This window comes from Canis lupus, chromosome 26 (assembly GCF_048164855.1).
Source record: "Canis lupus baileyi chromosome 26, mCanLup2.hap1, whole genome shotgun sequence".
NCBI lineage: Eukaryota > Metazoa > Chordata > Mammalia > Carnivora > Canidae > Canis > Canis lupus.
Window position 1 is genome coordinate 13,181,160 of NC_132863.1, and position 16,188 is coordinate 13,197,347.

The following is a 16,188-nucleotide window of genomic DNA, read 5'->3' on the forward strand; positions in this document are numbered from 1 at the left end:
AAACACTTATGTCAGTAATAATTTTTGCTCTTACATGCTAAAAACAATGAGTGTGACTGTTTCATTGGTGATAAGCATTCATTCAGCCTGCTCTTCCCTAGTCCTAATCCCATAGCAGCATCCTTCTTAATGAATATAAAACATTTTCCTTTTCCCATCCAAGGGACATGATATTGCAACTCATGGCTCAGGGTTAATTCAATGTAGTCTTGCAATTTTACAGAATTCTGAAGAGAATTGCTCACTGAGTGCAACTCCTTTTGCAGTTCTAATGAGTATTAGAGTATTATCTGCACTTCCTTATCGTATTGGGTTAACTCTGATACTGTAACTGATTCTCAGCTAGCACACATGATGCAAAACTGCTGTTAAAGGATAGCTGGTGTCTGTAAGATAAGATGGTCACTTTTTTACCAGGTGCCTTGGATGTACTCTCAAAAGTGTAGTACTTCATTCTCTTGAATGCCAAGTGGCTTATATGTGGAAGAAACATGCTGTCCTAAGAGTGAGTGTGACAATTGCTGTGGCAATAATGTAAATACAAGCATTTCATAATATTTTTCATAATATTTTGATTTTTGCATTTAGCTTTGAGGAAAATCTTCTTTATGCTCAAAGTTGACAAATTATTCTTTCTCTGTGATTCCCCTGTTCTGCATTATGCTCTGCAATAATACCCTCTTCATATGTCCCCCAGCCAGCTGAATCTGCTGCAGTACCACTGACTATAGTCAGCTTAGTCCCCTCCTCTCAAATTCAGTAGCACTTTCCACTTTCTGCCTTATAAGAATAATTTAATAAACAAAAACTAACAATGATAACTAAAAAATTATCAGATGTTGAATGTATGCAAAGCATTATTTGCAGGCATAATGCATTTTGCTTTTTTCATGGTACCTTGGATAGAGACATTTAACCCTATTTTGAATGAAAGCCTTAAATGATACCCAAGAGAATCAATGGACAAATATCAGGATATAGATTAACATTCAAAAATCAATAGTTTCCATATACATAGATAAGAACCAGTTAGTGGATACAGCATAGAAGTCCTCATTTACAATAGGCAACTAAAAAGTTAATATACCTAGACATAAATGAATTTAAAAATGTTGAAAATTTAATGAGAGAAAAGTAAAAAGACATATTTTATCCTTTAATAGGAACTCTCAATATCATTTAAATGTCACTTAAACAAATTTATAAAATTAACATAAAAAAGCAATGATTTTTTTCTGGAGGGGTTGACAAAGTGAAGAGAAAGTTTATATTAAACAATAAAGATAACCAGAAACATGCTACAACAAATGTACAGTGTAGGGAGTTTAGACATAGATATTAAATAAAACAAATCATAAGTCTTACATAATTAATAGTCTGACTTGAAAGATGGAAAGACAAAAGGAAGAGGGCTCTTGGCTGGCTCAGTGGGTAAAGTATGCAAACTTGATCTCAGGGTCATGAGTTCAAGCCCCATGTTGGGCATGGAGCCTACTTAAAATAAAAAATAAAAATAAAAATAAAAACATTTTGAAAAACAAAAGGAACATAATAGAACTTTCAGAAATAGACCCAAATAGATATGAAACAGAAAATATGAAAAAGATTGTGATTTAAATCAATTGAGAGGAAATTAAGTTTTTTAAAAAATGGTATTGAGGGATGTATGGGTAGCTTAGTTGGTTAAGTGTCTGCTTTTAGCTCAAATAGTGTGGGGCTGGGCCCCTGGGTGGCTCAGTCGGTGAAGAGTCTGCCTTCAGCTCAGGTCATGATCTCAGGGTCCGGGGATCGAGACCCACATCGGGCTCTCTGCTCAGTAGGGAGTCTGCTTCTCCCTCTCTTCCCTCTGTGTTCTCACACTCTAGTTCTCACTTCCTCTCAAATATATAAATAAAATCTTTAAAAAAAAAATAGTGTGGGGCTCCCTACTCAGCAGGAAGCCTATGTCCCCCTCTCCCCCTGCCCCTCCAACTTGTGCTCTAATTCTCATTCTTTCTCTCTCTCTCTCTCTTCTTAAATAAATAAAGAAATAGATAAATAAATAAATAAATAAATAAACTCTTTAAAAATAAATAAAAATTAAAAAATGGTATTGACAAAACTGGCTAGCCATTAAAATAAGATAAAATTCAATTCACTTGCCATACCATAATCCACAGTAAATGCCTTATGATTCAAGATCTGAGCATAAAAAGCGAAATCCTTTGTAACTCAATGGTGAGAAAATCTTTCTAATTTTAACAAAATCTAGAAGTAACATATAAAATATGATATATTTAACTATAGCTTAAAAATTATATTTACACTATTGACTATTAAAAGAAAAAAAACCTTATGAGAAATAAAATGAAAATGACAAACGGGGAAAAAGGCAGTTTATACCATGACCAAGAGCTAATACATCTTCAACCTACAAAAGCACTGTCTTCTAGAAGGCTTAGAAGACAAACAATAGCAGTGTGCATACTTAGTGCCCTGATGGCAGGTCCTAAATATCATTCACTACTGAAAGAACCAGGGTCCTTGGATAAATGGTGTTTCTGGGAGTAGGGCATAACACAAAAAAATAATGCTGGGGCCTGTTCTGTCAGAAAACAAGGAAGAGATTAGAGACCACGTATGGTATCTCAAAGGGATATAGATACCAATAAGATTATTGAGACAGTTGGAATAACAAAATGTTGAATACAATTTATTGAAACACACATAAAAGCTGTGTGTGTATATTTTTTAAATACTCAAAAAAGAGAAAGAAAAAGCCACCTTCTCCACATCCACATTCCTCCTCTTTTCCCCCCACATTCCTGGCAAAAGCAAGCAATGTATTATATACTACTGTAGGTCATTAGATCACTAATTCTTTACTCAGAAAATAGCAATTAGGAAAGTATTTACCCTTATATTCATGGTAGCCAAATATTCCTAGTTGATAAGGAAATAGTATTTATATGAGAAATCCAGTTGTTGAAATATGGGAAGAAAAGAATTAGAAAAATCACCATTTTCAATTCCTATTGAAATAATTGATCAGGAACAATCATCACTGTTGGATGAAAGGGTGATACAAATGTTTACAATGGACAGGTCAGATCATTAGTGACCTGAACCTAATGATAATGATTCTGCTTAGCATCCCTAGATGAGTCACAACTGATGAATGTCCCTTCTTGTGTGCTTTGTATTGATGAAGCACACTGCACCAACAAACGATAGTTTGAAAAAAAGAAATCTAAATCTAATCATACCTTGAATACACAGGAAATGCAGGAGACAGAGAAACAAGTTAGATATCCATGAGGAAGCAGACAGTTCTGGATGTGGTATGACCTGCAGGGGGGCAGCAGCCCTAGTGTCCATAAGCCAATGGTGTAACAGACAAAATAGAAGAATAGAAAGTACTGCTCTATTCCACAAATGAATGAGACCAATGAGTCTCATATATGAGATATATAATGTTTGTCCTTCTCCGATTGACTTACTTCACTCAGCATAATACCCTCCAGTTCCATCCACGTTGAAGCAAATGGTGGGTATTTGTCATTTCTAATGGCTGAGTAATATTCCATTGTATATATAGACCACATTTTCTTTATCCATTCGTCTTTCGGTGAACACCGAGGCTCCTTCCACAGTTTAGCTATTGTGGACATTGCTGCTATAAACTTCGGGGTCCAGGTGTCCCGGGGTTTCACTGCATCTGTATCTTTGGTATAAAGCCCCAGCAGTGCAATTTCTGGGTCATAGGGCAGATCTATTTTTAACTCTTTGAGGAACCTCCACACAGTTTTCCAGAGTGGCTGTACCAGTTCACATTCCCACCAACAGTGCAAGAGGGTTCCCCTTTCTCCACATCCTTGCCAACATTTGTTGTATCCAAATTGAACTCCAATAAAAAACATACAATAAATAAATAAATAAATAAATAAATAAATAAATAAATAAATAAATAAAAATAAAGTACTGCTCTAGATTGAGAGAATAGCAACCAAAAAACATGTATGAACCTATAGACTGTACTTGGATCCCGATTTAATCACATAGACTGCAAAATGACATTTTGAGACTATGAGGAATAAGTGATTGTGGGCTGGGTATTAGATAATGCCAAGAAATTGCTGGTAATTTTATTAGGTTTAGTAATTGCACAGTGGCGATGCTTAAAAAAGAAAGTCCACAATTTTTAGGGAAATATGGTGAAATATGTAAGAGAGGAATGCAAGATGAATAAAAATTTATTTAAAATCATTTTTTATGATAAATACAATAAATGTACCAAACTCCTAATAAATTTTGAATCTGGATAATGGATATATGAAATTTCATTGTACTACCTTGTCTAATTTTGCATATGAAAGATTTTAAAATGTATATTAAAAAAAAACCTTCAAAGTACATTAAAGCCATTGATAAAATTAAAGGCTATATCAGTGGCTTATGGGAACCTCAGAATGGCTCATGGCATTACCCTGTAGGAGGATTATTGTGAAAGCTGTTCCCAGCCAGCTGTCCATCACCTTACCATTCCCACACTTCAGGGGGAGCGTGAGATCTGTTGCCTCAGCAGAGCCCCTTTATTTGACTATTTGTGTTGGAGATGGGAACAAACTCTTATCAAGTACAAAGTATGTGACAGTTGAGGGAAGGTGACATTCTGTCTCACTAGAGAAGTGTTTATCTGAGTCCAAAGCTAGTGAGTTACAGGGACTATATGAAAGAAAGCACAGCCTGAGACCTATCCAGGTCTGCAGAGTAAGAGGTTGGAGTATGGATAATCAATAAACAAAATAAAACTGAGTCTTATCATTGTGTGATAGGTCAAGGCCACAAGTGGAAAGCAGTTAATTATAATCTGAGAGAAACATATTCCCAGAATAGCACCAGTGTCTTCACAGTGAATGCTATTTTGGATCAAGATACGGAGATTCAAGAGGTACTCTAGGAACAGCCATTGGCCCAGAAATAGAAAAGAGAAATTGTACAGATTGACATGGCACTAAATAAAGTCAATAGATCAAATGTGAAAAGAGCTCATTTATATAACTGAAAAGTGATATGACTGTACTTTTTGTAATAAAAAATGCAGAGTTGATACAGGTCCATACAGGTAGCCCTTTAAAACAGGTTTGCTTAGAACCTCTGCTCCCATTACAAAAAAATTATCACTGCTTAAGACTTTTTAATTAATCACTCCTTTACCTGCTATAGAGGATACCTGGCAATACTTTAAGGATTATATTATTACTATTACTATTATTATTATTACTACTATAATTTTTGTTTGTTTGAAATAAAGTTTGTCAAGTATAAACTATATACAATTAGAATATACAGATTTTTAAACTGATGACCAGTGTGACCACCACCTCAGTAAAGATAAGAAATAGTTTCATTACCTTCCAAAGCTTTCCTCATGTCCTTTTCCATTTGGTTCACATTCTCCAGTAACCACTGATGTATTTTCTGTCAACATATGCCATAGGCAGCAACCACTTGACCTCTTCTAAAGCTTCATTATAAACAGAATAATTTTTCATAAATTCCTATGTGAGGCTTTTCACTCAACATGTTTTTTAGATTTGACCATGCTGTGGCATATGTGAGTAGTTGGTTCAATTTTATACCATTATTTAATACTTTTGAAATCTACATGGTATTATTTTGTTTCCTAAGTTTTACAGAAATGCTACAATACTATATTTTTATAACTTTTTGAGGTATCTCATTTGTTCATTTGAATTGCTGTATACAACATTACATTGTAGGAATATGCCACAATTGTTTATCATTATAATTTCTGATACTATTATTATTTTTAAATATGAGACATTTTAATCATCATCATCAATATCATTATGCAGTCTATATGTGCAGTATTCAATTTGATAATAGATGACCAATTATCAGTTCCTTATAAGTTGATATGCAATCTACAAAACTAATAAAAAGATTAAGAGCTGAATAGATTTGTTCACCAACTTTGTAAGTATTAATTGATGTACACTTTTTTAAGTTTTCATTTTAATTCTAGTTAGTTAACATACAGTGTTCTATTAGTGTCAGGTGTACAACATAATGATTGAGTTATTCCCTATATCATCCAATGCTCGTCATGACAAGTGCAGCCCGTAATCTCCATTACCTATTTCCCATATCCCCCCACCCATCTCCCCTCTGGTAACCATCAGTTTGTTCTCCATTGTTGAGTCTGTTTTTTTTTTAATTTATCCTCCTCTTATCATTTGCTTTGTTTCTTAAATTCCACACATGAATGAAATCATATAGTATTTGTCTTTCTCTGACTTATTTCGCTTATCATTATACTTTCTACTTCCATCCATGTTGTTATAAATGGCAAGATTATATTTTTTATTACAGCTGAATTATATTCCACTGTATGTATGTATGTATGTATATATACACACATACACACTATCTTTGTATTCCACTGTATGTATATATACACATGTACACACTATCTTGATAATTTGCTTCCATAATTTAGCTATTATAAATAATGCTGCTATAAGCATAGGGGTGCATGTATCCCTTTGAATTAGTGTTTTTGTATTCTTGGGTAAGTACCTAGTAGTGTGATTGTGGGATTCTAGGGTAGTTCAGTTTTTAACTTTTTGAAGAACTTCCATACTGTTCCACAATGGCTTCACTAGTTTGCATTCCCACCAACAGTGCATGAGTGTTCTCCTTTCTCCACATCCTCATCAACATCTATTAATTTTATCCATTCTAACAGATGTGAGATGATATCTCATTGTAGTTTTGATTTACATTTCCTTGATGATAAGTGATGATGAACATCTTTTCATGTGTCTGTTGGTCATCTGTATTTATTCTTTGGAGCAGTGTCTGTTCATGTGTTCTGCCCATTTTTAATTAGATTATTTGTTTTTTTGGTGTTCAGTTTCATAAGTTCTTTATATATTTTGGATATTAACCCTTTACCAGATATGTCATTTGTAAATATCTTAGCCCATTCGGTAGGTTGCCTTTGTGGATTATTTCCTTTGCTGTGTAGAAGCTATTTAATTTGATACAGTCCTAATAGTTTATTTTTGCTTTTGTTTCCCTTGCCTCAGGAGACATATCTGGAAGAAAGGTGCTATGGCCAATGTCAGAGGTTACTACTTATGTTCTCCTCTAGGATTTTGATGGATTCCTGTCTTTAATCCATTTTGAGTTTGTCTTTGTGTATGGTATAAGAGAATGGTCCAATTTCATTCTTTTGCATGTAGCTGTCCAGTTTTTCCAAAACCACTTGTTGCAGAGACTGTCTTTTTCCTGTTGGATATTCTTTCCTGCTTTGTGGAAGATTAATTAACCATAGGTTGTGGGTTTATTTCTGGGTTTTCTGTTCTGGTCCATTGATCTGTGTGTCTGTTTTGTAATATAACTTCAAGTCTGGAATTCTGTTGCCTCTAGCTTTGTTTTTCTTTTTCAAGTTTGCTTTGGGTTTTCGAGGTCTTTTGTAGTTCAATACAAATTTGAGAATTGTTTGTTCTAGTTCTATGAAAAATAGTATTGGTATTTTAATAGCGATTGCACTAAATTTATCAATTGCTTTCGTCAGTACAGATATTTTAACAATATTTGTTCCTCCAACCCATGAGCATGGAATGTCTTTCCATTTCGTTGCATCATCTTAAATTTCTTTCATCAATGTTTTATAATTTTCAGAGTACAGCTCTTTCACGTCTTTGGTTAGTTTATTCCTCGATATTTTATTGTTTTGGAGCACTTGGAAACGGGGTTGTTTTCTGAATTTCACTTTCTGCTGCTTCATTATTAGTACCGCAACAAATTTCTATGCATTGATTTTGTATCATGCGACTTTACTGAATTCCTTTATCCAGTTGTAGTAGTTTTTTGGTGGAGTCTTTATGAGTTTTTATATGTAGTATCATGTCACCTGTAAATAGAGTTTTACTTTTTTCTTACTAACTTGGATGCTTTTATTTCTTTATGTTGTCTAATTGCCATGGCTAGAACCTCCAGTACTATGTTGAATAAAAGGGGTGAGAGCTGACATCCTAGTCTTGTTTGTGACCTTCGGAGGAAAGCTCTCAATTTTTCACCATTGAGTTTGATGTTCACTGTGGGTTTTTCACAGAAGGCCTTTGTTATGTTAAGGTATGTTCCCTCTAAATCTACTTTATTGAGGCTTTTTATCATGAATGAATTTTGTACTTTGTCAAATGCCTTTTTTTGCATCTGTTGAAATGATCATATAGCTTTTAATCTTTTATTGATGTGATGTATTATGTTGATCACTTTGTGAATATTGAACTCCACCCTTCCATCCCAGGAACAAATCCCACTTGATCATGCTAAATAATTTTTTAACATATTCTTGGAATAGGTTTGCTAATATATATATATATATATATATATATATAAAGATTTTATTTATTTATTTGACAGAGCACAAGTAGGCAGAGTGGCAAGCAGAGGGAGAGGAAGAATCAGGCACCTCACTGAGCAGAGAGCCCTATGCAGGGCTTGATCCCAGGACCCTGGGATGCTGACCTGAGCCAAAGGCAGATGCCTAATTGACTGAGTAACCCAGGCACCCCAGTTTGCTCATATTTTATTTGTGGTTTTTCCATCGATATTCACATAGTTCTCTTTTTTTGTGGTGTCTTTATCTGGTTTTAGTATCAGGTAATACTGGCCTCATCAATGAATTTGGAAGTTTTCCTTCCTTTTCTATTTTTTGGAATAGTTTGAGAAGAATAGATATTAACTAACCCTTCTTTAAAAATTTGGTAGAATTCCCGATGTTTATAGCAGCAATGGCCACGATAGCCAAACTGTGGAAGGAGCCTCGGTGTCCAACGAAAGATGAATGGATAAAGAAGATGTGGTTTATGTATACAATGGAATATTACTCAGCTATTAGAAATGACAAATACCCACCATTTGCTTCAACGTGGATGGAACTGGAGGGTATTATGCTGAGTGAAGTAAGTCAGTCGGAGAAGGACAAACATTATATGTTCTCATTCATTTGGGGAATATAAATAATAGTGAAAGGGAATATAAGGGAAGGGAGAAGAAATGTGTGGGAAATATCAGAAAGGGAGACAGAACGTAAAGACTGCTAACTCTGGGAAACGAACTAGGGGTGGTAGAAGGGGAGGAGGGCAGGGGGTGGGAGTGAATGGGTGACGGGCACTGGGTGTTATTCTGTATGTTAGTAAATTGAACACCAATAAAAAATAAATTAAAAAAAATTTGGTAGAATTCACCTGTGAAGCCTTTCAGTCCTGGACTTTTGTTTCTTGGAAGTTTTTAAATTACTGATTCAGTTTCAGTGCTGGTAATTGGTCTGTTCAAATTTTGTTTCTTCCTTTTGCAGTTTTGCTAGTTTATATGTTTCTAGGAATTTATCCATTTCTTCCAGGTTGTCCAATTTGTTGGCATATAGTTTTTCATATTATCATGATTATATTTCCATGATGCTTGTTGTTATTTCTCTTCTCTTCTCTCATTTGTCATTTTACTTATTTGAGTCCTTTCTCTTTCTTTCTTGATGAGCCTGGCTGGAGGTTTATCAATTTTAATGATTTTTTTTTTGTTTCTGTGTTATTCATGCCCTTTATTTCCTTTATTATTTCCTTCCTTCTGCTGGTTTTAGGTTTTCATTGCTGTCCTTTTTCTTGCTTCTTTAGGTGTAAGCTTAGGTTGTTCATTTGAGATGATTCTTGCCACTTGAGCTAGGCCTATAAACTGTCCTCTTAGAACCACTGTTGCTACATCCCAAAGGTTTTGGACAATTGTGTTTTCATTTTCATTTGTTTCCATGTACTTTTTTTATTTCTTTTTTAATTTCTTGGTTGACCCATCCATTGTTTGGTAGCATGTTAGTTAGCCTCCATGTATTTTTGGTCTTTCCAGATTATTGCTTATGGTTGATTTCTATGTTCATAGCATTGAGGTCAGAAAATATTCATGGTATGACTTCACTTTTATATTTGTTGAGGTTCATTTTGTGGGCTAATATGTGATTTGTTCTGGAATGTACCCTTGTGCATTAAAAAATAATGTATATTCTGCTATTTTATGATGGAATGTTCTGAACATCTGTTAAATCCATCTGTTCCAGTTTATCATTCAAAGTCATGGTTTCCTGGTTTAATTTTCTGTTTAGATGATGTGTCCATTGATGTAATTGGGAGTGTTAAAATCCCCTGCTATTATGATATTGCTTTTGATTATTTCCTTTATATTTGTTATTAACTTTTTTTTTTTGTATTTGGGTGCTCCCATGTGGGATCTATAAATATTTGCATTAATTACATCCTCTTATTGGATTGCCCCTTTTATTATATAGTGTTCTTCTTTGTCTCTTGTCGTAGTCTTTGCATTAAAATCTATTTTGTCCAATATAAGAATTGCTACTCTGGCTTTCTTTTGACATCCATTTGATTGCTAGATGTTTCTCCACCCTCTCACTTTCAACCTGCAGGTGCCTTTAGGTCATAATGCTCTTGTGGGCAGCAGATAGATGGGCCTTTTTTTTTTTTTTTTTTTTTGATGGGCCTTTTTTTTTTTATCCTTTCTGTCACTCTGTCTATTGACTAAAGCGTTTAGTCCATTTACATTCAAAATAATTATTGATTTATATGTTTATTGTCATTGTATTATTTGTTTTGTGTTTTTTTCTGAAGATTTTCTCTGATCCTTTCTTGTCTTTCTCCCATGTTTGCTGATTTTCTTTAGCGATATATTTGGATTTTTTTCTTTTTATTCTCTGCATATTTATTGTGGGTTTTGATGCATGGTTATCACTAGATTTGTATATAACCTCTTCTGCATATAGCAGTCTATATTAAGTTGATGGTAGTTTGTTTGAACTCTTTCTTTACTCCTCTTCTCCCCACATTTTAGCTATATGTAGTCATATTTTACATCCTTCTGTTTTGTGAGTTCCTTGACTGATTGTTTACAGAAATACTCATTTTTACTGCTCTTGTGTTTTCTGCCTTTATACTGTCACTTTTGGTCTCTCCACTCAAAAAGGCCCCTTTAATATTTCTTTCAGGGGTGGTTTAGTGATCATGAACTCCTTTAGTTTTTGTTTTGGGAAACTCTTTATCTTTATTCTGAATGATAGCCTTCCTATGTAGAGTACATTTGCCTGAAGATTTTCCCCAGTCAGTACTTTGAATATATCACACCATTCTCTTCTGATTTGGAAAGTTTCTGCTGAAAACTCCCTTGCTAGCCTATGGGTTTTCCTTTGTAAGTTACTGGCTTCTTCTGTCTTACTGCATTTAAATTTTTATTCCTAGTAACTTCCACTGCAGTGGAAGAAGTGGGGTGAGATCTAGTAAATGTTTTCAGAAGTTTCATCACTTTCTTCTATTTTGCCAATGTCCTCTTCACTCCAGGCTCAGAAGCATCTAATGTTGCAGGTTTCTGAGGCTTTTTATGACCACATGAACTATCAGTTTGGTTCTGTGTTTTCAGAGAACCAACAACAAAATATTCAGCTTTCTTGGATCTGCTAAGTTAGAGTTACTTCTCAAAATTGCATAGCTCCTGTCTCTTCTGCTGTTCTCTCCATTCTTATGGATATGTCTTTTATGTTAAATCCATTTTTGTACTTTCCATAGGGTTTTTGAGGGAAGCAAAGTTAGCTGACTATGGTAAGTCCTCCATGGTATTCTAGGAATTAAGCCATCTTTATTTATAAATTCAGTTATATTATATACCGTGGTCATTTGTTTTATTAATTAGATTTGTCTCTGAATGGATTTGAGTTGTTCGCTAAATATCAAATTTATTTTAGTTTCCACCATTAAAGATATTCAAATATGTGACTTAAATATACTACTAGAATCTCCCAAAGTCTTCAGTGAATGTTTCAGCGCATGGCAACACCACTGGGAAAAACTCTTAAGATACTAGATAGGAAGGGGAAAATTGTCATATAGGTACATCTGTTGGTATAGTCAGTCTTGTTAGTCTATATTTATAATTGCATTAAATTAGACATTAGAGATGCAAGAAAGGGTATCATAAGCTTTGAATTAGCATAGAAAAGCTTAATCAAGAAGGTGAATTTTGAACTTTTAAGGAAATTGATAGAACTTGTTTAAAATACAATCAGAAATAATTTGAATAAAACAATAGTTTATATAGATTCATATATAATAGATATTTCTGTTGCAGTCTTTCCCTTTTTTGTTTTTTCACTCTCTATTGTATACCAGAAATGTAGGTACAAGTGTCTCATTGTCTCTTTCCCATCTGTGTGATGCTTCAGCACTGTCTTCATATATGGCAGCATTAAGTAGTGAAAAGTCTACTTTGCTACTTCCTGTTGATTCAGTCTAATTCTCCATTAGTAAGATCTACAATTATGAACAACATTAAGGCATAGACATTTCTCTGTATACATTCTGCTAAACACACATATTCTCTAAAGTTCTGTCCAGGCACTCTTCAAACACATGGTTGCCATCACATTGAAAATAGAGAAACCCCGTTGAGGATTCAGTAACAATATGATATCTCTGGTTTGAGCACTCTCCCTCTCTCTGGTGAGACTAGAGTACTAGCTGCTCTGCCATTACTCTCCATTCCCACACACCCCTTTCACAGGTGCCTTACATCTTCCTCTACCCTTCAAAACTGCTCTTGCTCTTTATTTTACTTGCTTTTACTTGAATAGTGGGGCAAGAATAAATGTTACCCATCTTCTGCCTTAATCTATTTTTAAGAAAGACCTGGGAATAAGAATTTGGCTGGATTCCTATTGGGTTGAACAACACGTAGGATTTTAAAAACCAGTCATTTCACACTGATCATTACAGTTTTTGAAGCAGCCCCCAAACATTCTTAGCAATGTGATTGTGGCTTCTAAGTAGTATCTGCTCTCAAAAGCTCAGATCAGTAGCCTACAAATATGAGAATACTTTTCTCAGCAATTTAGTATGGCCATCATGTTTTGATGCTTTTTATAGTCCTCAAACTCACTTATTCTCTTTATACATGATTTTTCTTTATTATTAGAGGAAAACTTTTATTCCCTTCATTTCATGTGATAGTTGATAAACTTTTATTCCCTCCATTTCATGTGATAGTTGATAAAACTTTTATTCCCTTCATTTCATGTGATAGTTAATAGAGCATCATACAAATTTTATTCAGGCCAAATGCAGTCAATGAAATAATAGTACAATCACATTTGTTCTTCTGTAGAAAGTGAAAAATACTTTTCTTCTAAGGGATTATGTAGAAAATATTCAGTAGAAGCAAATATTCTAGCAGTTCTATCAAATGGCTTGTTTCAGAATTCCAGAATGTTTCCCACTTAATAGGTTGGTTAAGAAAGATATAATAGTTTGTGAGCAGTGCAAAGGAAGCCTATTAGTAAGACATGTTATCTCAGAACAAGAATGTATTTCTAAAAAAAGATAAAGTAGATCAGAGTTACTTTGGGAGATATTATTTTTCATGTGCATAGTAGAAAAGAAAAGACTCTAAACTCCCAGAATGGTTTGAGTTTGAGGATAATAATTTGGTCTGTGACTGATGCACTTGGTATTGTGGTATCTTAGCAATTTTCTAATTTCAAAACTAGTTCACAGATTTCCTTGCCCTCCAAATGAATGGCCATATCAGATAAAGAGAAATTACTAATAAACCAGTCATCTATAGCTAAATAATTTTAAATATATCTTATTATTTTAATTATAAAACATATCTTAGAATTTTTCCCAAATGACACCTTCTTTGATATCTATCTATTGTATGTCTTTATATTGCTGAAAATGCTCCTAAAACATCAAAGTAGGAGGAAAAATGCATATGCCTTTATCAACATGATATATGTTAATGCTAGATTTAAATAATCGTCAATTCCCAAAACTCAATGAACTAGAAATCATACATAACCTAGATCTGGTTTTTCTTCTTCATAAGAATTTCTTAGAATTGCAGACTCTTCCTTCATAAATAGAATCTCACTGGAAAAAAGGGCCATCATGAGTAGGAAATGACCTCTACAAGTTGTCCTTATATGCCTGTAACAGAGATCTAGCTTTGGAAATTTTATCTAACCTATTCATGTATTTCATATGTTGGAGGATTTATATATCATCTCATCCTTTTAAACTTACTTCATTTTCTGTCTTGGTTCTGCACAGTGCTGTGGATCTCCATGATTCAGATGGGTTCTAGGGAAACACCTGAAGCCCTCCCTTGGGTCTCCCTAAAAAACACTAAAAGATAAAACAATCAACAAGAAGATAAATACCAAGTTGCTTATTTTTGTTTTTCAAATGGAATATCATAAAATGCATACCTTGGTCTATATAAACCTCAAATGAAATGGAAGCATGCATTCTGAGGAAGTATGTATTTGTTGTACAATAAAGATTTGATTGTGATCTTACCTTTCCCTGACTTCTAATAGGGAAGGATATTATCAAGTATTTGAATAAAGGTTTTAAATAATAAATACTTGACAATCCCCTGAAACATCATGCATTCATCCGTAATTTATATTAGACCTTATGCCCCATTCTGAACAGTATTCCTTATTCTAAAAGAATAAGATGCCTATGTTTGCCATTTTAGAAGTGGAAACTGATGAAATGTTAGGATGACATAATTCAGCAACTTTTTACCTTTCCTTCTCCTATAAAAACTTGAAAGAATATTAAAAGTTCAAAGGTAATTTGAAGTTTATAATTTTCATTGAATCAAAGATACTAAAGAAATGTTATAATGATCTCAATTTTTCATATGAAACAACTTCTGTCATTTCCCAGATACAAAACATAGTAAAGAAAAAATTCACATTTTGAAATATAACCAGAGTGCCCAAAATTGCCAATTCAAGATAGTACCTTTTTCTGCCCGAGCACTTGTCACTTATCATTCTCCATCAAGTTCAGGATTAATAGTGCCTGTGGGCAATTTTGGCAGAGGCTAGAACCTCAACCTCTGTGGTTTGGGGACAGTACTTTTGTCAAAGGAACTTCTGTGGCATTAATTACATCAGTTGTTAACTACAGTTGTTGTCGTAGAGGTTTCCCTACTCTACAGCCAAGCAGCAGGGGCCCTCTGGAATTCTTATGTCTAGATTCAATGATAGACTGGAATTCAAGACCCCAAGCCTTTCTCCCATCTCCCTGCTACAGAAAGTTTATCACTCTGTAATATAATTAGTTGTTTGATTATGTCTCTTGAGTAGATAGCATGCTTTTTTAAAGCAAGAATTCAATCTTATTTCACCTATTGCATTGAAAGTGTTCGATTAATATGCTTGAATGAACAAATGGAAGAAACACAGTGATGCATTAAACCAAGAATTATATACTGTTTTGAAGTTTTACAAACCATTTACAATATGTATTTTCATTTAAAATTTGAACTGACCCTTAGAGAAAGATGTTATCTCCTTTTGCTGATGAAGAAACAAAAGGTTAGGGAGTTTCAGTTACACATTAAAAGAGGCATGATAGCAAACTGGTTAAGAGCATGAACTATGGAATCACCCTGCCTGGACTTGAATCCTATACTGCTACTTCTAGTTATGCAACCATAGGCAAGTTTCTTAGCTTTCCTGTGCCTTAGTTTCCTCATCTATAAACAGTAACTTCCTCATAATATTACTCTGAAGCCTTAAAACAATGTCTGGCACATAGGAATTACTATAAAGTTTGTGGGTATGGCTTCTCTGAATATAAAGCCAGTGCTCTCTGTACTAAACTACAACTGGATCTTAATGACTACTTCTAAAAGTGCCCCGAGAGAAAAGCATATTTTGAGTTTCAACCAACCATTTAGAAAGATCTTTTGAAACAGGTTATGGACAGTTAAAATGGTATGATATCCTGTATCCCTTTGTTTTGTATCATTGTGAGAAAGGCTGCTGGGGGAAATGATCCTGACATAATAAGCTGAAACAGAGACACAGAATGCTTCAAATGGAGCCACAGAACTCCCTGCCCTTGATGGACTTATATACAAGAACAGGTATGGTGGCTAGTCTCCAAGGATGACTTCCAAAAGAACCCTACTTCCCAGTATTCATATCCTGTGTAGTTCTCTTTCCTTCAGTCTGGGAAAACTTGTGACTGACTTTATTTTGCTTTTTTACTCTGAAATTCACATAACATAAAATTAATCATTTAAGAGTGATTAATTTAGTAGCAT

The 16,188-nt window shown here is 34.2% G+C and overlaps 2 long non-coding RNA genes across 7 annotated transcripts in view; one reads left to right on the forward strand and one right to left on the reverse strand.

Annotated features, from left to right (window-relative positions):
• The window catches only part of LOC140618073 (uncharacterized), a 101,867-nt gene that overhangs the window by 64,382 nt on the left and 21,297 nt on the right, over window positions 1-16,188 (forward strand). The gene's annotated exons all lie outside the window — the stretch shown is intronic.
• Window positions 1-16,188, reverse strand: part of LOC140618072 (uncharacterized) — a 34,077-nt gene that overhangs the window by 16,183 nt on the left and 1,706 nt on the right. For all 5 annotated transcript variants that reach the window (XR_012018251.1, XR_012018250.1, XR_012018252.1 and 2 more), the window contains one exon: window positions 14,145-14,246. This is a non-coding gene — a long non-coding RNA (uncharacterized lncRNA). The remainder of the gene's footprint in view (window positions 1-14,144; window positions 14,247-16,188) is intronic.